Source organism: Squalius cephalus (genome assembly GCF_949319135.1).
Source record: "Squalius cephalus genome assembly, chromosome: 8".
Lineage (NCBI taxonomy): Eukaryota > Metazoa > Chordata > Actinopteri > Cypriniformes > Leuciscidae > Squalius > Squalius cephalus.
In genome coordinates, this window is record NC_137129.1 from 26,853,827 (window position 1) to 26,875,770 (window position 21,944).

The 21,944-nt window shown below is 40.5% G+C and overlaps 1 protein-coding gene across 2 annotated transcripts in view; it reads left to right on the forward strand.

Annotated features, from left to right (window-relative positions):
• Positions 1-21,944, forward strand: part of LOC307163876 (uncharacterized protein) — a 41,933-nt gene that overhangs the window by 13,008 nt on the left and 6,981 nt on the right. For both annotated transcript variants that reach the window (XM_079880177.1, XM_079880176.1), the window contains exons 2-5: positions 1,689-1,709; positions 21,401-21,553; positions 21,665-21,790; positions 21,896-21,922. The gene's annotated coding sequence lies outside the window, so the exon portion shown is untranslated. The remainder of the gene's footprint in view (positions 1-1,688; positions 1,710-21,400; positions 21,554-21,664; positions 21,791-21,895; positions 21,923-21,944) is intronic.

Consider the following 21,944-nt stretch of genomic DNA (forward strand, 5'->3'; position numbering starts at 1 on the left):
AAAGGGGTATGTGTGGCCCAGTGTGGCCTGGCTCTGTGTGGTCTATCATGGCCTTGTCTCTGTGTGGCCCATCGAGGCCTGGCTCTGTGTGGTCCATCGTGGCCTTGTCTCTGTGTGGTCCATCGCGGCCTTATCCCTGTGTGGCCCATCGTGGCCTGGCTCTGTGTGGTCTGTCACAGTCTTGGCTCTGTGTGGTCCATAGTGGCCTGGCTCTGTGTGGTCCATCACGGCTTGTGGCTTTCAATGGCTTGTCTCTATGTAGCTATGTCAGCCCTCATTCTCGGTTTAATGTTCCACTATTCCCCAGCTCCTTGCTTCCTTTCAACACGTCTTTCCTGTAGCTAAAACAGTAGAGCAATGGAGCTTATAACACTAGGTCATGGGTTCGTTCTCCAGGGAAAGCAAGAACTGATAAGAATGTAAATGTGTACCTTGAAATGTAATGTAAGTCGCTTTGGATAAAAGCATCAGCCAAATGCATAAATGTAAAATACAGCAGAAGAAAATGGCCCTCTTTACTAATTAAAGCTGCAGTCTGTAACTTTTTTGGGTTAAAAATTATCCAAAATAAATTTGAGCAAGTACATAACCAGCCAGTGTTCAAAACTATCTGCTGGCTTTAGCTCGATTCAAAACGGTAAGCTTGTGATAATGTTTTTAATTCCAGTGGTACTGGTGGATTTCCGCTGGAAATTCGAGCATGTCTTTGCGTCATTACAGTACGTCACATCTGTACACATAAAGAAGGTGTCCCGGCTAGTAGGCTATATTGCGTGTGAGGATGTTGGAGGTGGAGATTTATAGCCTTTTCTCACAGCACTTGATATAATTTAACTTATCAATTTGATGGCAGATCCAGAAAGGTTCAAACGCCAATCACCAGTGACAACTGGAGATTCACTCGTTGTAAAATGCAAAAGACTTCGGACTTCGGATCGGCTACAGAAAAAAAGAGACTGCAACCGGGCCCATGCGAAAACAAGGATAAATATCGGAAGGGCTTTTGAAAGGTAAAAATTAGATTATATTACAGTTTTAAATATGCATCTGATTACATATATGTGTGTTTGTATTTCAAAGAGAAACAGTTCAAAGGAACATTAATTTGTTGGTATGACAATTAGAAATTAGACTGCACAGAAATGGAAATTGAACTACAGGTAGCCCTAATACACATTAAATGTAGTCACGCAATGCTGATGTTGTTTACATTAACAATTTGAGAACAAAGTATAATTTGCACAGTTTGACGTGATATGATAAAGCGATCGTTAGATTTAATCAGAGCGATTTACTGTAATGCTTTTTTTCCCCTAAGTTAGTCAGAACAAAAGTGTAAAACAAAAGTTACTTACTTGTTCAGATGACATTTTCCGGTGAAAATTCTTGTTGGTCACACTTCCAAAAAGTAGAATCTGTGATTACGAATGACAGGCTCCACACTGGCGCGGTGACTGACAGCCGCACATTCTCCTCAAAACATTGGATTCATCCGCGTGCTGAGGCACAACCCACGTGAAGTTGATAATTCCACGAATAACTGCAGTTTCAGATTTCGAACAGAGATGGCGACAAAGATGAAAAACTACGGACTGCAGCTTTAAGCTATCGGCCTATGAGGCATTCCACGTTCCATGTTTCATCATGCTTATTTTATGTTAACTCTTTTTTTTCTTTCTATGTTTTAGGAACTACAGGGTACACGACTGGTGGGTATACTTTTCTTTACCGTTCTTTGGGGGTGGGTTCCGTCCCGGTGGAATTATTCCTCCACCTATTTTTGGGGGTCAGCTGCGCCCTTGTCTTCGTCTTCAGGCAGGAAATACAGATTCCGTACCCTCGGATTACGAGCTACGGACGGGGCCTACGCCAAATAACTTTATATCATAATATTTGCTTGCTGGGCTGTTAATAAATAAATTAATTAATAAATGTATACTTGTTACGGTATTTTGCCTCCCGTCTTTCTGGTAGAACTGAACGTAAGCATGAATCCCCTACAGCCTCGTGCCTTTGGCTGAATCACAGCAGCGCTGAAAACAACACTCTTGCTTGTGTGATGTTTACTCTGGCCTTGGCCATTTAAGGAAAGAGCTCTTCTAAGGGTTACCCCACACTACTACTGTGCTCATGTCTAATCTTTAATTTAACCCTTGTGTGTTAATTTAAAAAAAGTTACTCTGAATGTTACTCTAAATGTCATTAAAATGTGAAGCTTTGGAGCACACGCTTAATCTTGGTCTTTTTTTAAAAAGGAGCCTTGGAAAATTATTGTGGAAGTGAAAAGAGTTGTAGAGTAAACGTTTTAGAAAAGTGAAAAAAAAAAAAAAGTGAAAAAGGTTTAGTTTATGAACATTTTTTAAATCTAAAATATAGATGTTATAAAAAATGTTGAACGCAAAAACTGCTTGAAAAATCAAAGCCATAAATATAAACAAGTTGGGTTCTAAATTTGATGTTAACATCTAAAAAAAAAAAAAAAGTAAGATTTTGTTTGGGTGCAATACCAAACTTTTTCCATTAGATGCCAGCAAAGCTTCACTGGTATACACAGCGTTGGGATTTGTGATTTGCAGTACAGTATAATTTCTCTCTCAAACATTAGTTGCACACACACAAATAATTAATTTAGCACATACATAAAACCACACTCTGACATCCATACCAACACAACCACACAATTATAGCTGCATAATTTTTTCAACTGCCTTTATAATACAGCAGAGGCATGAAAAAGTGAGTATTTTCTTTGTAGGCCAAACCCAAGAAAATGGCGCCATTTGGTGAAAAATAGAAAATATTTCTAATGAGATTAAAAATTTCAGTTTTAGTGGGGACATTTTTGTCCTTAAAGGCACAGTATGTAAGTTTCGCCAATTTGCAAATACAAAATCATAACAAAGGCGTAGGAGCGAGGAATCATGGGAGTTGTGGTCTTCACCTCCACAGCTGATGGAAAGCAATGAATGAATGAGGCATTTATATAGCGCCTTTCATATGTACTACTGTACACCCAAAGCGCTTTACAGTCATGTCGGGGTCTCTCCTCAACCGCAGTGTGCAGCATCCACTTGGATGATGCGACAGCAGCCACAGTACAACGGCGCCAGTGCACTTACCACACACCAGATACAGGTGGAGAGAGGAGAGAGAGTGATAGAGCCAATTCAGTGGATGGGGATTATTAGGAGGCCATGTTTGGGAAGGGCCATTGGAGGGAATGTGGCCAGGGCACCGGGGTTACACCCCTACTCTTTTACAAGAAGTGCCATGGGATTTTTAATGGCCACAGAGAGTCAGAACCTCGATTTTACGTCTCATCCGAAGGACGGTGCTCTTTTGACAGTGTATAGTCACTATACTGGGGCGTTATGACCCACACAGACCACAGGGTGAGCACCCCCTGCTGGCCTCACTAACACCTCTTCCAGCAGCAAACTGGTTTTCTCAGGAGGTCTCCCATCCAGGTACTAACCAGGCTCAGCCCTGCTTAGCTTCAGTGGGCAACCAGTCTTGGGCTACAGGGTGATATGGCTGCTGGCAATCTGACGGGACTCAGGCAAAAAATCATGTTCATGGATGAGCTAATGTATTAAAGTTTTATTAACGTTACTGTGGTATGAAGCAGGGTCTGGCCGAGAGCCTGGGACATTTTACGTTGCTGTTTTTATTATGCTTATATGCTGCAGTCAGCCACTGGCACTCCTTTCGTTTTGTTGTTAATGTTTATTTTACGATTAAAGTTACGTTACGTAAAGTTATCCTCCTTGCCTTAACTTGAACTTTGTTACAGTTACATTGGATCAGTTAAATTTACATTATTTTACTTCATTCTAATGAAATAGTTGCACGTGCTGAAATACTACTCACTTTACAGTGAGTACAGTACAGGTCATTTTATTTGACAAATTAAAAGTGTGGGGTAACGCATCACTGTTTTACTTGGTCAAAACAATCATACTAAAAATACATTTGAGTATGTTGAAAGTTATGCTACTCTGTGCGTTCACTCGGTGGCTGGTATGAGACTTGTTGCACATTGCAGCAAGCTAATGGATATTAGAATGTCATATTAATAAAAGCTGGATGATTTGTGTTGCTAAATGGCATGCATTTAATTTTAAAATATGGTGGAGAAAATGCTGTATTACTGATACAAATAAAGCTATTTCTGATTATGCTACAGCAGTGATTCTCAAATGGGGGTACGTTGCGGTACTGTAGGGGGTACGTGAGATTTATAAAAAATAAATAGATAAATAAATAAAATTAATTAATTTAAATTAATTAATTTAAATTAATTTAAAAGATATACAAAATCATCCATGATTACGAAAATAAGTTTAATAAAATGTTTATGTAAACCACATTTTTATATAAAATGTTTCTATTTTAAATGTGATTGTAAATACCTAACGTTAAATCAGAGAAGAAGAATTTGAATCATGCCGAGCGGGAAGCCAGTTGCTTAAACAAACAGACATAAATGAAATCCTGGTTAAAACGTAGCAATACTACAGCGGAGAACAGGGAGGATGAAGAAAAAAAGAAAGCCAAAGTGGAGCCAACAAAATACCGTCAATATCAGGAGGGGTATGTTTTGATGGGATTCACGGCAACAAACGGCAACCCTCCCCAGGCATTGTGTTTTCTCTGTGGGGAGAAACTAGCAAACAGCTCGATGAAACCGGCGCACCTCCAGAGACATCTCAGCACCAAACATCAGTGTCATGTTGGAAAGCCACCTGAATTTTTCAAGAGAAAACTTGCTGAGTTTAGATCATCGCAGGAAACAATACGAAAAGTCTCCACAACATCAGCCAAAGCACTACAGGCGTCATATGCAGTGTCACTGCTCGTGGCTAAAGCAAAAAAGCCATTCGATCGCTGAGGACCTGTTACTCCCAGCCGCCGTTGTATTAACTGAGACAATGCTGGACAAAAATGCTGCGGATAAATTAAAAATGGTGCCTTTGTCTAATGACACCGTTTCCCGCAGAATAGAAAGAATGGGAGCGGATATTGTTGAACAAGTTGTGGGAAAACTTGGCGAAGCATTTTCACTCCAGCTTGATGAGTCAACCGATGTCAGTGGCAAGGCACAGCTCATTGCGTTTGTGAGGTATGTGGATATTGACGACAGTTATGAAAATGTACTTTTCTGCAAGAGCTTAGAGGGGAAAACAACAGGAGAGGACCTTTTTAATGTTGTGGATAATTTCTTCATTGAAAACGAGCTGGACTGGAGAAACTGCAAGAGTGTCTGCACTGACGGAGCCGCGTCAATCACAGGGTTAAAGGGCTCATGGCGCGTATTAAAAGTAAACATCCAGAAGTGCAGTGGAATCACTGTGTCATACACAGGGAAGCACTGGCATCCAAAAATATAAGTCCTGTGTTGCATGACGTTTTGAATGACAGCATTAAAGTGATTAACTTTATTAAGTCAAGGCCACTCAATGCACGACTGTTTCACCGCCTTTGTGAGGACATGGGAGCTGAACACACACAACTGCTGCTGCTACATACAGAAATGCGCTGGCTATCTCGAGGGAGGATACTGAACAGGCTGTTGGAACTACGGCCGGAGGTGCACACCTTTTTGTCAGAGCAAAGATCTCCATATGCCACCCTGTTTGAAGATAAAGATTGGCTTGCAAAGCTGTGCTATCTGGCAGATATATTCAGCAAATTGAATGAGCTGAATGTGTGTCTGCAGGGCAAGGACACCCACGTACTGAACCTGTATGATAAGGTGGGTGGTTTTCTGAAGAAAGCAGAGTTGTGGAAATGGGCATGTGTACAGGGGGATCTCACCTGCTTTTCTCATGTGGATGCTTTCCTCTCCAGGGAAGATGTGGAGAGAGCACCAGTGAAGTCCATCATAGAAAAACATTTGGCCAACCTGATTGTGAGTTTTAACTCATACTTTCCTGACATGGAGGAGAAATCTGCACAGCTCAGTTGGGTGAGAAACCCATTTCTTTTGTCAGAAGAAAGCAGAAACAAGCTCCCTCTCTGTCACCAGGAAAAACTCTTGGATGTGTCATCTGACTATGGCCTATGGATGAAATATGAAAACTACACTGTAATGCAGTTTTGGGTGTGTGTAAAAAAGGAGTACCCTGAGCTGGGAGAAAAAGTGGATCTTTGGATCCACATATTTGTGTGAGGCCTCATTTTCTGCAATGACTGTGATCAAAACAAAGCAGAGAAACAGACTGGGCCTGGAGAAGAGTCTGATCACTGCTGTGTCCTCCTTGCCACCGAGGATGACCAAGATCCTCAGTGAAGCACAAGCACATGTTTCGCACTAAATTATAAGTGCAACTTAGTTTGTTGTTTATTATTACAAGTGTTTTTGAGCTAAAATGTTATACACATCATATATATACACACTGTATATATATTATTTATATAGGTTTCTTTTATCAAACATGTTTGGGGCCAGTCAAGGGGTATACTTAAACTGCATGATCGGTTATCGGTAATGATACATTGTTTATTATTGCAAATGTTTATTGCAAATGTTTATTATTGCAAATGTTTTTCATTTACATTGTTTAATAAATCTCATAATGATGGCACATCACTATATCGTAGTCATAGCTTTTATTTCCATCTCAAATGATTGGGGCCGGTCAGGGGGTACTTGGCTGAGAAAAAATTTGATAGGGGGTACGTTATTGAAAAAAGATTGAGAAGCACTGTGCTACAGTATGTTAGCCACTTGACAAAATAGTGTTGTCTCTGAGGCATGGTACAAACATTTTACTCATGGTGTTTGAAGAAAACAAGAGATTCAAACAATAGGACTAACCAGATAAAAGGTATCCAAACAAGCTCACCTGTCTAATAAAACCGGTCTAATTTTTGGTGTTTCCATGATTTCTACGGAAGTAAAATTGGAAATCGAGGATAGGGCGAATGAGACACATTGTCGGTTCTAGCCCTGGTGAAAAAAAAATAATGCTAAGTATACTTGTAGCCAGACTATTTATCAGTATACTTCAAGTGTGTTAATGATTAGTTAACTTGAAGTGTGCTATTTTGAAACAACCAATTTTGTACTAAGTATATTTTAGTAATTAAATTGTAGTAAAGCATAAGTTTAAGTGTATTTAGTGTACTAAATTGGAACAACTTTAAGTATACTTAGTATACTTGTAGGGACTAATTACATGCTTATAGCGATATTAAAGTGTATTTTATTTGTGTTACAAGTACATTACAAATTCATTATGAGTGTCTTCGAAACATACAAGCAATATATTAAATATATTAATATATTAAATTGTGCTAGAATGGAACCACTTCAAGTACATTGTTTTTCAAGTGTATACAAATGTATTTCTTTACAGTTCATTAAAAATATACTTTCATGTCTTAAACTACAGTTATATTTGAAGCTTAATTTTAATGTACTTCAAGAACATTTAAATAGCATTGAAAATGTATTAGCACTACACTAATAGTTTATTATAAAGCTGTTTTATTCAGTATTTTAAATTAAAAGTGCAAAAATAATTAAATATAAATGTTAAGACATACACAGACTTTGAAATCAAGAAAACTTTAATATAGTATCTTGTTGTGTACATTACAAAATAAATACATAAGAGTACATTTAAAAAAGTACAGCAGCATATATAATCTCTTGAACAAAATACCTAATAACAAAGATCAGTGAAATGCTATGGCAGAGCTATATTATACATTGTTTGTAGAACATTTCAGTTATAGCCTACCTGTATTACTGAAAAGTACACTATGAATATTACAGCACTAAATAAATGACCATCACAATGCAATTTTCTGAAAAAAATAAAAGTCACAGAAAAACAATGTGCAGAAGTGAATAATGCATTATGTACAAACTTAGGCCTACAAATGGCTGAACCAAAGAAACAGAAGAGTTTGAATGTTACATCTTCATCTTCAAGTGGACGATCACTTATTTGAGTACGACTCATTTTCTGCAACTGAGGGCTTGTGGTTCAGACACTGTAGTATTTGAAGACTGCTTTATCACAGGATCTGTGAAAGGGAAGAAGAATTTATATAAAATTAACCAGTGATTAACATTTTTGTATCCATGTTTGAATATATGTATAATAATTTGCATAGAATGCATTATAATTCTGTTGACTTCTCAGTTTACCTTTAAAGTCCCCATGAAATCAAAATTGACCCTATTTACTTTGTTAGCGCATATTACTAGTCTTGTGGTGAACAATTAATCCGTGCAAGTAAATATATAAAAAAATAAATTTTACCATGGTAATCTTTAATCAAAATCTGAAAAGTTTCTTCCAGTCTGGAATGGCGTCTTTTTCTGATGACGTAGGTTTGACGGCTTGGTTTGAAAACGCTTAACCACTCCCCTCAAACCGTTAGACTGCTATGAGCGAGAGATTGAGAGGAGGAGCGCTAAGTAAAACCCTGCCCTCTGTTCAATATTCCGTTTCACTTGGAAATACGTCATAACACTGGAGAAAAGTCGTTTGCAACTTCCGGTTCACGGGGACTTTAAAAGCTTTGGCTATATCCTCATCAAGCTGGACATGAGTGTCCATTTTTATTCTCTTGTCTGTCATCACTATACAGCACTCTATGAGTTACATTGAACATGAGATTAGAAAAAGCCCAACACAACTTACAGTCAGCAAAATTCAATCAAAAAGTCACTGATATAGTTATTTGCAGCAATAAAGCAACCTGAGAGTATTAGAGGGTATGTTGTATATTGATAATTGTGGTTTATTTAAACCTAGGATATTTCCCATGAACGTGTTTATTGTGGTCATGCTAACATGCACTCTCTTCACCTCTGTTGCAAACATTTAAGGAAATTAGAATTTGGGCAAAATATTGTATGCCAGGACAACTAGGACAAGTGACTTGCAGCTTTAGGGACCGTTCGGTATTTATGGAAGGGGCCACCGGAGGAAAATAGGGGAGGGTCATGTCTTTTTATTCTTTGTTGAGGGGAGGGTCATCCAACTTTTTTTAGTCTAGGGGGAGGGTCACCCAACTTTTATATTCATTAAAACAGCAACATTTCAAAGTGGCTTATTTGGTGCTATTTTTTTCCATTTAGCTCCATGTTGATCTCGCGTTATCAGCCCCCCTTCGATATCAGATGGGTCTGACCCAACAAAAATCCAGTTTGGCGCTGTTTAACAGTGTGCGCTTCAGTACGAGCTTAGAAAAAGTGCGTCATGTCAGAACAAACAGAATGCCAAAGAAATATTTACCCGGCAAAGCTTTAAAGCACGAGCAAATAATGAAGTTTTGTTAAAGTGCACAGTGTCCTGTGAGTAACTCTACCGCTGCATTAACATGTGATGTGAACGTACGTCGAGTTTAACAGTATTGGGACTGAGGCGCCAGAACTGCTGATAGAATGTGCGCTGTAGGGCGATACTGCATATTTTAGTTTCCATTCTTATTTTGTTTCCACGATGTGTAAAATGTAGGGCTACCACCAGCCGCGGCGCTACCATTGGGCCCGGGTGGGCATTTAGGTCCGGGCCCACCCATTTTCTATAGCCTATGGTTTTGTACGTTTCTTCATTCGGATCTATTTGCGATGATCGATCCAAATTCTAAACAAACAGCTTACATGCTTCGTCCTTGTTACATTATTCATTAAGATAATAATTAATAAATGCACGCATAATTATCAGTGAACTTGATAAATGTTGCAGATATGTTTTACATGCATGCACAAACAAATGCCTTTCAACTTGTGTGTGCAAAATTCAGAATAAAATGAATGTGCAGCAATTTGTACAAATACAGAGTCTGTAGGCCTACTGTGTTGTTACCATTAAATAAGCTCATTTAGTTTCATTTTTGTTAAAATATAATAATGTTATTTTTTCATCTATGTTGACTATGAAAAGTGAACCGCACACACGAGTATACGCAATATCGAGAGACATGGAGCGGGTCAGACATGATTTTGACCACTTAATTAAGTTTTGTTTTGCAGAAAACGATTTTTTAAAGTGAATTTCGTTTTGTATAAATTGTATCTTAATTTTAATTTTTTTTTTTTTTTTATCAACCAATTGCCAAATACCAAATATAGCAGACAACACAATCATAGAGGCGCCCGCGTGGTCACTTGCACTGCTCGTAAACAGGAGCGCATCTCATCCTAACTTAACGAAACTCAGCATATGCCTCACATACATTATATATATCTTAAGAAAGCTTGAAATGTCTTTTTAACAATTTAAAACGAAAAGAAATAGGCTACTCTCTGGTTATGTAATGATGTGCATTTGTCTCTATAGGCGTGTTCACTACTACGGAGATGGCGATCGTCAACTTCATCTTTACAGCTGTTGTTGCTGTTAATAAACTAAAAATAATAGGCTTTTAATTTTATTAAACAATAAATTAAATGAAATTTTTATTGTATTAAAAAAGCAACAAAAAAATCCTGTTTATCAATATTGTGTGTGTGTCGAAATAATTTGTCCGCAGCTGCTCAAAAAAAAAAAAAAAAAAAAAAAAAGTCAAAAACCCCACTGTCAGTGTTTTGTAAGGAACAGGCAAGTATGTTCAATATAGCAGGAGACATTTTAATTGTTTACTAATAAAACAGTTATTTTTTTGTCAGTGTCGGCTAGACAGATGAAGTTGACGACTCGCGATCTTCGCAGCGCTACCACATCTTTAAATCACTATTAGTAGGCTATTATTTAAGTTAACATAAAATACATAGACCTACACCACAAAAACTAGTTGAGGATAAATTCGTTAAAATTGGGCGATTCCAGTGAATGGACGTGACATTTGCAGTCAAAACTTAAAATAAAAATTCTCAGAAAATGCATTTAGGCTATTTGAAACGTCTGAAAGGAGTCAAGACATTAGAAAAATATCAGTCTACACATGCGTTTTATATTTAATATGAGGGAAATACACATGTGACGTGACACAAAAAAAATCTTTAACTTTTAGGTGGCAAAATAGCCTATTTTTTAGTAATTCTATAAATTACACTGTGCAAACCAAAATATATACCCACCGGATGAATAAAGATCGGCCTCCACAGAAAATTAAATTTTATATTATTTTTATTTTATTTTTCGTGTTTGCATTTATGTGAAAAAAAAAAAAAAAAAAAGTTACGGACGTGACAGTTCTCCATTACGCACGGACATGACTGCTCTGAAGCGACTTTAAAAATTGCACAGAGACCTCAAACAGAAAGCACAAAGCCTTTCTTTAAAGTGAATTTCATTTTTTTTTTTATTAATTTTATCTTAATTTTAATCAATGTTTCATCTGGATTTAATAAATAAGAAGTAGTCTAAATATAGTAGAAAATAGATAATCATGACACGGAGGCGCGGGGGCGAGTGAACTGGACTCTTGTCTCATAAATGAACCGAAACTCAGAGTAAGGTATGCTACTTGCCTCATAGACCTGGGAAATATATAGACAGCTTGAAATGTCTACTTTTAAACATGCAGAACAATTCAAAACGAAGGAAAACAGACTGCTTTCTCCTTATGAAATGTGCATTTCTCTCTGGTGCGTTCTGAGAAGATCGCGACGCATCGTCAACTTCATCTTTGCAGTAGACACAGAAAACACTTGTTTATTAAAAACAATTAAAATGTCTAGCTATATATGACATATTAATAATCATTACTTTTGCTGGTTCTTTGTGACAGCTTTTAGATGCTTTATTCGCAACGCCACCCGCATGTTGAACGAGTCACACCGCATCAGCACCGAAAACATGATTTTTTTTTAAATCTAAAATAAAAAATCGTGATACGAACCGAATCGTAGGTTTGGTCTATCGTTACAGCCAGATGAGAAAGCAAGAGTTTATGGTTTAAAAAACAAACAAACAAACAATGGCTATCTGAACATCTTTGCCAATCGCAAACCAGTACAGAATTAGGCTAATCAATAAATTATCGGGGAGGGTCATGCCTTTTTTCACAATCATTTTGGAGGGTCATAGAAAAAATTATTGCTGGCGAAGGGAGGGTCATGTCTTTTTTGACAACAGATCTCAAAACTCCTCCGGTGGCCCCTTAAATAAATAACGAACAGTCCCTTACTAAAAAAAAACAATTAAATAAACAGATTTTTACATGAATGACTCAAAGGCAGCACAAATTAAACACCTGAAATGGACACATTGCTAACATTTTCCTAACTGTCAATCACCTTTCAATAGGCCTGATGCAAAAATCTCTGAAAAAAGATTTCAGTTTTTCTTCTATAGCAGCTGGTCTGAAAAACAGCAAATATTAATATGAAAAAAGAGAGATTATATATATAGCAGAAGGCGTCAGGTTTTGATTTTTTATCTGTTGATATTTGATAGAATCCACAATGCCATGTGTCTGAATAAGAAGTCCAGGACCTCCAGCAGAAAAATAGGCCCAAAACATATAAGATCCAATGGTATATTAAATTGTACACATGGGGTACTTTTTATCCTTGTGTGCACCAAACCCATCTAGCGTGTTTGCTGCCAAAAAGCTCTTTTTTTAGTTTCATCTGACCACAGAACCCTGTGCCGTTTGAAGTTCCAGTCGTGTCTGACAACTGAATATGCTGGAGTTTGTTTTTGGATGAGCGAGGAGCATTTTTCTTGAAACCCTCCCAAACAACATGTGGGGATGTAGGGGTTGTTTGATTTTTTTTTTTAATAGGCTTTCTGACCCCAAGACTCAACTAATCTCTGCAATTCTCCATCTGTGATTATTGAAGAGTCTTTGGCCATTCAAACTTTCATCCTCACCGTCCATTAAAGCTAGGGTATGTAATCCTGTTCAGAAACACTTTTTTTTATACTGGGTGAAATGGTCCTTCCATCCCGAGAGTAGTCAATACATTATGTGTTCAGAAAAAGGAATGAAAACAATCAGACCTCTGTAGCAGCTGCAGGACAGTAAAAACTCTGACCAATCACTGCCACTCGGTCCGAGTGTAAAGAACCAATCAGATGCCTTCAGAGCCAGAAACCTGCTAATTCACTGGCTTGTCATGTTGCTAAAATAATGTACTAGCAAACCTTATTTAGCATTACATATCGCTAGAATAATTATTTACATAGCCTACTGCAACGTTAGTTACCGTTATATTATCTTACTAGCTATTTATAACTCATAGAAAGAGTGCAACGTTATAAAGTTACATTACATGTATTGCATAATACGTAATTATTTGAGGACCAAGTTTGTAGTCAAAGTATGGGCAGGCCAGTCAATGTAAAGCATTTCGTCCCTACCAGTGAATGTGCCATAACTGTTTATCCGTCGTCATCGGTGACCCTGCATGTTTACTAGCCTGCGCGTTCACGGCAGGCTCCGCTGTGGGGGGAACTTTACATAACAAAATACAAGTTTAACAGCTAGTAGGCCTAACGTTATATGTTATGAATCTTACACGAAATTCATCTTCATCACAGTGCAACTAATGGAAATGGAAAAACGTGTATCAATGCAACCTGTTTTTAGCTTTGCCTTATAGTTATAACTAGCTCGTTAGCGAATCAAAAAATATATATTTTAAACTTTACCAATATCGATATGATAGCTTGATAGTGAGTAGGCTACTAAAATACATCTTATTTGTTTATATTCATAATGATAAAGTTAGATTTTTTTATCACATGTGATTCTGACATGATGCTACATGCACTGCGCTCCTTCCTCTCCACTCGTCTCAGGTAAATAATGCGTCTTCCAGCTCAGCTGTCGGAGTCGCGCGTTCATGTGTTTTGGGGGCGTGGCTTTGGAAGGACCCCAGAAGGGAGAGGGTGGACTGAATGGAAATAATGAGCTGTCTTTAAAACAGTCGTTAGAGGTCTACATACACTCGATTTTTATACTTTCTTTTTCAGAATACTTACATTTTAATTATGTATTGATATATACATAAAGTTTAAACAAATTTGAAAAAGAAGTTTTTTTAGACCATTCTTACCTACCCCAGCTTTAACACATCACATAAACTGTTATTGAGTTATTAGGAAACTTGTGTCCTTGGAACACAATCTGACAGCAGTTAGCCTAAACAAATCAATAAGACCTAATATAACGACGCAATCCTACTAGAGCGGCGAAAAGCATTCAGACGCCTCGCTCCCTTTGACTCAACACTGGAACAGCTGATTTTCAAGCATGCTGTGGCGTTTCCAGCGATGCAGCCGGAAATCAGCTGTTCCAGTCAGTAAGGGTAAAATCTTTCCGTGGCAGGGCCAGCTGCCACCGGCGCCTGTCACTCGACCTGTCACCGCTATATGCGCCTGTCACTCGACCTGCCACCGCTATATGCGCCTGTCACTCGACATGCCACCGCTAAATGCGCCTGTCACTCGACCTGTCACAGCTATACTCGCCTGTCCTGTGACCCGTCACGGATATGCGGCTGTCCCGCGACCGTCCCGTGACCTGTTTGATACGTTTAATAAAAAATACATTTATGTCAATCTCTTTCGTATTGGCACTGAATATAGGCCCTTTTTTATAGGTAAATCGACACTTGTTTGACTCAATTATGGAAGGTAGGCAAACTCATAACATTTTATTATTTGTTTTGCAATTTATTTTTTATAATTCTTTCACAGGTGTCCTCAGATCCATTTGTTAATGTAAAAAGGTCTTGATTAGTAGGCTATAAGATGTCTTAAAAGTCTTAGTCTTATATGCACAAGTCACAAAACACATCCCATCATGTCTGAAAAATAGTTCCAAAATGAAATTTGAACGCACGTCTTTGACGTGATCTGTTCTGTGTTAACCCTCTGAGGTCTAGGGTGTTTTTGGGGTCCTTGAGATGTTCTGACATGCCCTGACATTTGTGCTTTTTTCAGTTGCTTATAAACATATCAATGGCAAAAAAAAGTACACTCTATTTAGCACAAACAGGACTACCATAATATGTGAGCCACATGTATGTACATGTTTTCATTTTTGAGAGAATAATGTTTATGCATGGTTATTGAAAAAACTAAAAATGAAAGTTTCTGATATAAGGCCACAAAACACATACTAAATATGTGTCAATAAGACTTTTGACTAATGGATGTCATCGCCTAGAGTTTTTTCTTCAAAATGATGTGAAAATCATCCTGCCTAATCATTCACATAAAACGATACATTGATTTTAGTTTTGTGAAACACTTTTAGTTTGGAAAGCCAATATGCGGATGGGGCGTAAACGATCATGCATATTTAGTAGTTCACACCTGTTGAGACAATGCCCCTGCATACTTAATGAGCCATTCATTCAGGTGTGTCACCTATAGCTAACTTAAATATACGAGCTTGATAAAAATTATCATTCTAGAAGAAAATTTCAGATGGCATTTAGAGGCTTTTGCATCTGAACTCTTCATATATACACACACACACACATATATATATATATATATACATACATACACACATATATATATATATGCATACACACACACACAAACACACACATATATATATATATATATATATATATATATATATACACTACCAAATTGGTTCACAGTTGGAAGCATCGCAATTTTTTTTATTTTTCCACAAATTGTGCTTGCAAATTGTATAATATCCAAGGTAAACATGTCTAGTAATTGTGCAGTTAATTCTCATACTGTATTTTCAGTTTTGGAATATTTATCCTCTCCCCAAATTTGTCACTAATAAAACACAATAAAAATTATTTAAAGAAAAAAATTATAATTACCTTTTAATAGTTTGTTTACATCTACCTTTTAAATATATTTTTTTATTAAAAAGGTTACAGTTACAACAACAATTCAAGTGTAATCTTTCAGTATATTCTACAGTAAAAACTGTACCCAAATCTAGTCAACAAAATGTTGTCTTTCATATTTCGCCTGACTGTAACGTTGTTTTTATGAAATATTAGGGCATATAAATGTTAATTTGCAGTTTAATACGTTGCTTATACAAATAGCCTACATTTTATTTCAACATATTTCAGTCGATTTTTATTCATCTCAGTATAGCAATACAATTTGCTAAAACATCATCATTCATTCACATACGCGATTTAAATTTAAACTGTCTTTGCCAGCTGTGGTAAACAGCGCGCATCTCTGCCATTCATTCATTCATAAACAGAACCCGATTCACGTGAACTTACTAGTATTCCTCAGCTCGCTCCTCGATATACCCGCACTTCTGAGGTACATTTTCCATTATTATTATTCCTCACAGCGCTGCAAAACAGTGTAAACAAGTAATGATCTGAATAAACTTGTGTGTTTTCTCGAGCTGATATGAGGGCGTTCACAGGGGATTACCTCAGCCATTTGCGTTTGAATAGCGCACGCTCTCCGTGGGCGGAGTCACATTACATTTGAATTAGCTCTAATGAGGTCGACTGGAATCGCTCTCTTTTAATACAGATTTCACAAGATGAGAATATTTGTTTTTTATATAAATTACTTCATTTAAAAGAAGAGAATTCAAGCTTCATGCCTGTGTGTCTGTATGCCTGTTTGACTGAGTATTCGCTGAGCTATTGTTCATTTTCGGACGCGTTTCAGAATGGACTACACTGGCAGAGAGAAGGCAGAACTCGCTTCATGTTTATTTTTCTTTATTTGGCAAAAAGCACAACACTTTGTTTTTATTGTGAGTATACACAAAAATACACATTTAACAGAATCGATTGATGTATGAAACTCCTATGGAAAGTCAACAGAGTATTTATGAGTTTCTTTTACACTGATAAAAAAAAAGCGAGCTGGTATCGCCGGCGATACCGTCGACCTCAGAGAGTTAATACTTTTTATTTTAAATCGCGACTATTTATGGCCAGGGGACACGAGTCACTAGGATACCGTCGGACCAATTTTTGCTGGGTATCAGCAGACTTAAGTTCGTACAATTAAATTTAAACAACTTGCATAGCTTTAAGAGCGCTGGGTTTGTATGGCGTTGTATTCATAGAGTAGGCCTATCACTTTGTTGAAGTGATGAGATGTGACATTTGGCTTTAAGGTGATAGTGAAATACACGTTTCAAATTATGATTGTTAAGTGCTTGTAGTGGAAAAATTCAAGTGCCGTTTTTCACCAAAGTGGGTGGGGCTTTTATTGTGGGTGGGGGTTGGTTGTTTTCCTCAGTAGTTTTGGATTGAATGAACATTGGGGGGTGGAAGTGTGAACCGTTTAACAGGTTACCAGTGTAACGTCTCAAGGTAGAAAATGAAGTTCCAGGCAAAGATCCAAAATACTCAATATTTATTTAAACTGACGAATACTCGAAACAGTGTGCGTGCACAGACAGAGTGCTAACAACACAAACATTGACCGACAGCTGAAAGATGAACAGGGAGAACTTAAATACACAGACAGATGAACACAAGACAGGTGATGCAAATGATGATGATGAACAGGTGGGTAATGGAGGGAGTGAGTTCAGGTGTGGAAACAACGAGGATTCTGGGAACTGTAGTGATGACAAGACGATGACAGATGGTGAATGTGACATTACTCCCCCCTCCCGCTAGGCGCGACCCACGCCGTAGATGGCAGAACCTGGGAGGGGGGGTGGGCATCCTGGAGTCAGTGACCGGAGGGAGAACAGGAACAGGACAGACAGGAGACTCCAGGATGGTACCGCCAACCGTGGCGGTGCAAGCTGAGCAGGGGGCCACGGCGGTGCAGGCTGAGCAGGGGACCACGGCGAAGCAGGCTGAGGAGATGGCCACGGCGAAGCAGGCTGATCAGGGGGCCATGGCGGAGAGGACCCTTCGGGCGGCCATGGCGGTGAGGACCCTTCGGGCGGCCATGGCGGTGAGGACCCTTCGGGCGGCCATGGCGGAGAGGACCCTTCGGGTGGCCATGGCGGTGAGGACCCTTCGGTGGCCATGGCGGAGAAGACCCTTCGGGTGGCCATGACGTTGAGGACCCTTCGGGTGGCCATGGCGGATAGGGCTGGTCCGGAGGCCTATTGCCCCCCCCCCAAAATTTTCTTGGGGAGGCTCCCCAGTATAGAGTCCAGGACCAGCGATGAAGAGGGCTTTGAGCTGGGCAGGACGGGCAGCGATGAGGGCTCTGTGCTGGGCGGCGATGAGGGCTCTGTGCTGGGCGGCGATGAGGGCTCTGTGCTGGGCGGGACCAGCGGCGATGAGGGCTCTGTGCTGGGCAGCGATGAGGGCTCTGTGCTGGGCGGGACCAGCGATGAGGGCTCTGTGCTGGGCGGGACCAGCGGCGATGAGGGCTCTGTGCTGGGCGGGACCAGCGATGAGGGCTCTGTGCTGGGCGGGACCAGCGGCGATGAGGGCTCTGTGCTGGGCGGGACCAGCGATGAGGGCTCTGTGCTGGGCGGGACCAGCGATGAGGGCTCTGTGCTGGGCGGGACCAGCGATGAGGGCTCTGTGCTGGGCGGGACCAGCGATGAGGGCTCTGTGCTGGGCGGGACCAGCGATGAGGGCTCTGTGCTGGGCGGGACCAGCGATGAGGGCTCTGTGCTGGGCGGGACCAGCGATGAGGGCTCTGTGCTGGGCAGCGATGAGGGCTCTGTGCTGGGCGGGACCAGCGATGAGGGCTCTGTGCTGGGCGGGACCAGCGGCGATGAGGGCTCTGTCCTGGGCAGCGATGAGGGCTCTGTGCTGGGCGGGACCAGCGATGAGGGCTCTGTGCTGGGCGGGACCAGCGATGAGGGCTCTGTGCTGGGCGGGACCAGCGATGAGGGCTCTGTGCTGGGCGGGACCAGCGGCGATGAGGGCTCTGTGCTGGGCAGCGATGAGGGCTCTGTGCTGGGCGGGACCAGCGATGAGGGCTCTGTGCTGGGCGGGACCAGCGATGAGGGCTCTGTGCTGTGCGGGACCGGCAGCGATGAGGGCTCTGTGCTGGGCAGGACCGGCAGCGATGAGGCCTCTGTGCTGGGCAGCGATGAGGGCTCTGTGCTGGGCGGGACCAGCGATGAGGGCTCTGTGCTGGGCGGGACCAGCGGCAATGAGGGCTCTGTGCTGGGCAGCGATGAGGGCTCTGTGCTGGGCGGGACCAGCGATGAGGGCTCTGTGCTGGGCGGGACCAGCGGCGATGAGGGCTCTGTGCTGGGCAGCGATGAGGGCTCTGTGCTGGGCGAGACCAGCGGCGATGAGGGCTCTGTGCTGGGCAGCGATGAGGGCTCTGTGCTGGGCGGGACCAGCGATGAGGGCTCTGTGCTGGGCGGGACCAGCGATGAGGGCTCTGTGCTGGGCGGGACCAGCGATGAGGGCTCTGTGCTGGGCGGGACCGGCAGCGATGAGGGCTCTGTGCTGGGCGGGACCGGCAGCGATGAGGGCTCTGTGCTGGGCAGCGATGAGGGCTCTGTGCTGGGCGGGACCAGCGGTGAAGAAGGCTCTGTGCTGGACGGGACCAGCGGTGAAGAAGGCTCTGTGCTGGACGGGACCAGAGGTGAAGAAGGCTCTGTGCTGGACGGGACCAGCGGTGAAGAAGGCTCTGTGCTGGACGGGACCAGCGGTGAAGAGGGCTCTGTGCTGGACGGGACCAGCGGTGAAGAGGGCTCTGTGCTGGACGGGACCAGCGGTGAAGAGGGCTCTGTGCTGGACGGGACCAGCGGTGAAGAGGGCTCAGTGCTGGACGGCGGGCACGACGCATACTGCTTTGGTCTCAGCAGATTTGGCATGAAGTGCGGGCTCGGCTGGACGGGCGTGAAGTGCGGGCTTGTCTGGACTGGCGTGAAGTGCAGGCTCGGCTGACATGGCGTGCCACGGGAGGAAGCTCTCCAGACATCTGGAGAGTGCCTCTCTCCAGTCCAGACCGGAGAGATCTGGAAGCTCCCTCGGATCGACCACCTTGGCCCCAATCCGGTAACACGCCTTGATCGATTCATCTCCCAGCGAGCAGGAGGCAGCAAGAGGAACAAAACCCCAGGTGAATTGGAACAGATCGCGGCTATCCCGAGCCAAAGCCGCGATCTGTCCAGCGAGCTCCCAGCTCATTTTGTGGTCGGTCAATCTTTAACGTCTCAAGGTAGAAGAAGATGAAGTTCCAGGCAAAGATCCAAAATACTCAATATTTATTTAAACTGACGAATACTCGAAACAGTGTGCGTGCACAGACAGAGTGCTAACAACACAAACATTGACCAACAGCTGAAAGATGAACAGGGAGAACTTAAATACACAGACAGATGAACACAAGACAGGTGATGCAAATGATGATGATGAACAGGTGGGTAATGGAGGGAGTGAGTTCAGGTGTGGAAAAAAGGAGGATTCTGGGAACTGTAGTGATGACAAGACGATGACAGACGGTGAATGTGACAACCAGGGCATATGCTCCATCGTGAGGTCTATTTGTTTGTTTGTTTGTTTTTTGCATAATGGTCCAAACATGCAAATTGGAACATAACACATGCAACATAACTGCAATTAAGTAGCCTATAGTTAAGTTAGTTGTTTAAAAAGTGCAATGTAGAGTCCAACTAACTTTACTTAAAATTTACTCCAAATTGCCAATTTCCTGTCATCTTCCTGGAATATCTGTCATAGCAGAACACATTTTCCACATGGGGAAAAGCAATTGTTAAGTCGATAATTATCTTTATTTTAAAGCTCTTTTTTTTTAATTGTGCTCGGCCTTCAAAGTAACATCTTGTAATTTTTTAACTTTAGCATGTGTTAAAATGAGGATTAATTTACAAGTAAGATTATTGATGGCTCCTCATAAGGCCTATGCTTAGGCCAATGTTCCTTTTTTATTTTATTTTTTATCTATAACATTTGTTATGGCAAATGGCAACCTACTCAGTTAGAAACTATAACTAAAATATGCCACAGTTGTAGCTAGAAAATATTTAGTGGAAAAATCTATTGCCTTAACAGAGATTATCTATTAGGCTATAAATTCAACAACTTGTCAAAATTTACCACAATAAATAGAAAAAGCTTTCTAATTTGAGTGCCTCTCATGCAAAATTAAACTTCAGTCACAGTCATATTAAGCAGATAATTGATCCGTTCAGTTCGTACAGATTATGAAACCTCCGCATGTGCGATGTAGGCTACCTATACAATTCATAGCCTGATTCTTAATTGCGTGACCCTAAAGTTTCATTATTGATCATGATTGACTTAAGATTATTTATTTATTTATTTATTCATGTATTTATATGTTTTGTATGTATATGAACATTTTTCTAACAAATGTACCAATCAATATTGATATAGCTATTTGCTCTATTGTTGTGTTGTATATTTATTTGGCAACAAAGTATAAATGGATGTGAGTTTTCCAATTACATAATTGAATTAATCATATGCTCTATGCACCCCCCCCCCCTCTCTCTCTCTCTCTCTCTCTCTCTCTCTCTCTCTCTCTCTCTCTCTCTCTCTCTCTCAATAAACCTGTCTTCTGTTGTTGTTGTTTTAAAGGAAGGGTATTTGAGTTTCTCAACAAAGAACACTTTTTTGGACTTGGAGGTGATCAGGATTGTTGTTACTGCTCTTCTTTAGTTACAGCATCTAAAGATAATTTTTCTATAAAGCATCTGAGATTTGCTGTACACTTTAAAGAGGGTGGCACAAGTGAGTAATATCTTGAGGATTAAATCTTGCAAATATTAATAATCTATTAAATGTATATGTAGAATTTACGTATTGAAACATTGTTTACAAAACATCTTATTGTCTTCGTAGGCAAGTTCACCATACCATGTCACTGTCCAGATCATAAAAGTGGTAAAAGGAGCCACTGGCATTGTCCTAAGTGTGCCAAAATAATAAATAGATCTGGAGATTTCAAATCCCATTTACAAAATCATGGTAGGTCAATGTAAACAATTAAAATCATACTCTTTGGATCTTTGACAAGTTTAAAAGTTAAACTACATCTGTCAAATGTATTATTCATTTTCTTTGCTACAACAGGTCTGATGGTAATAGCAACACCTTCTGGTGAGTACACTGATACATTTAA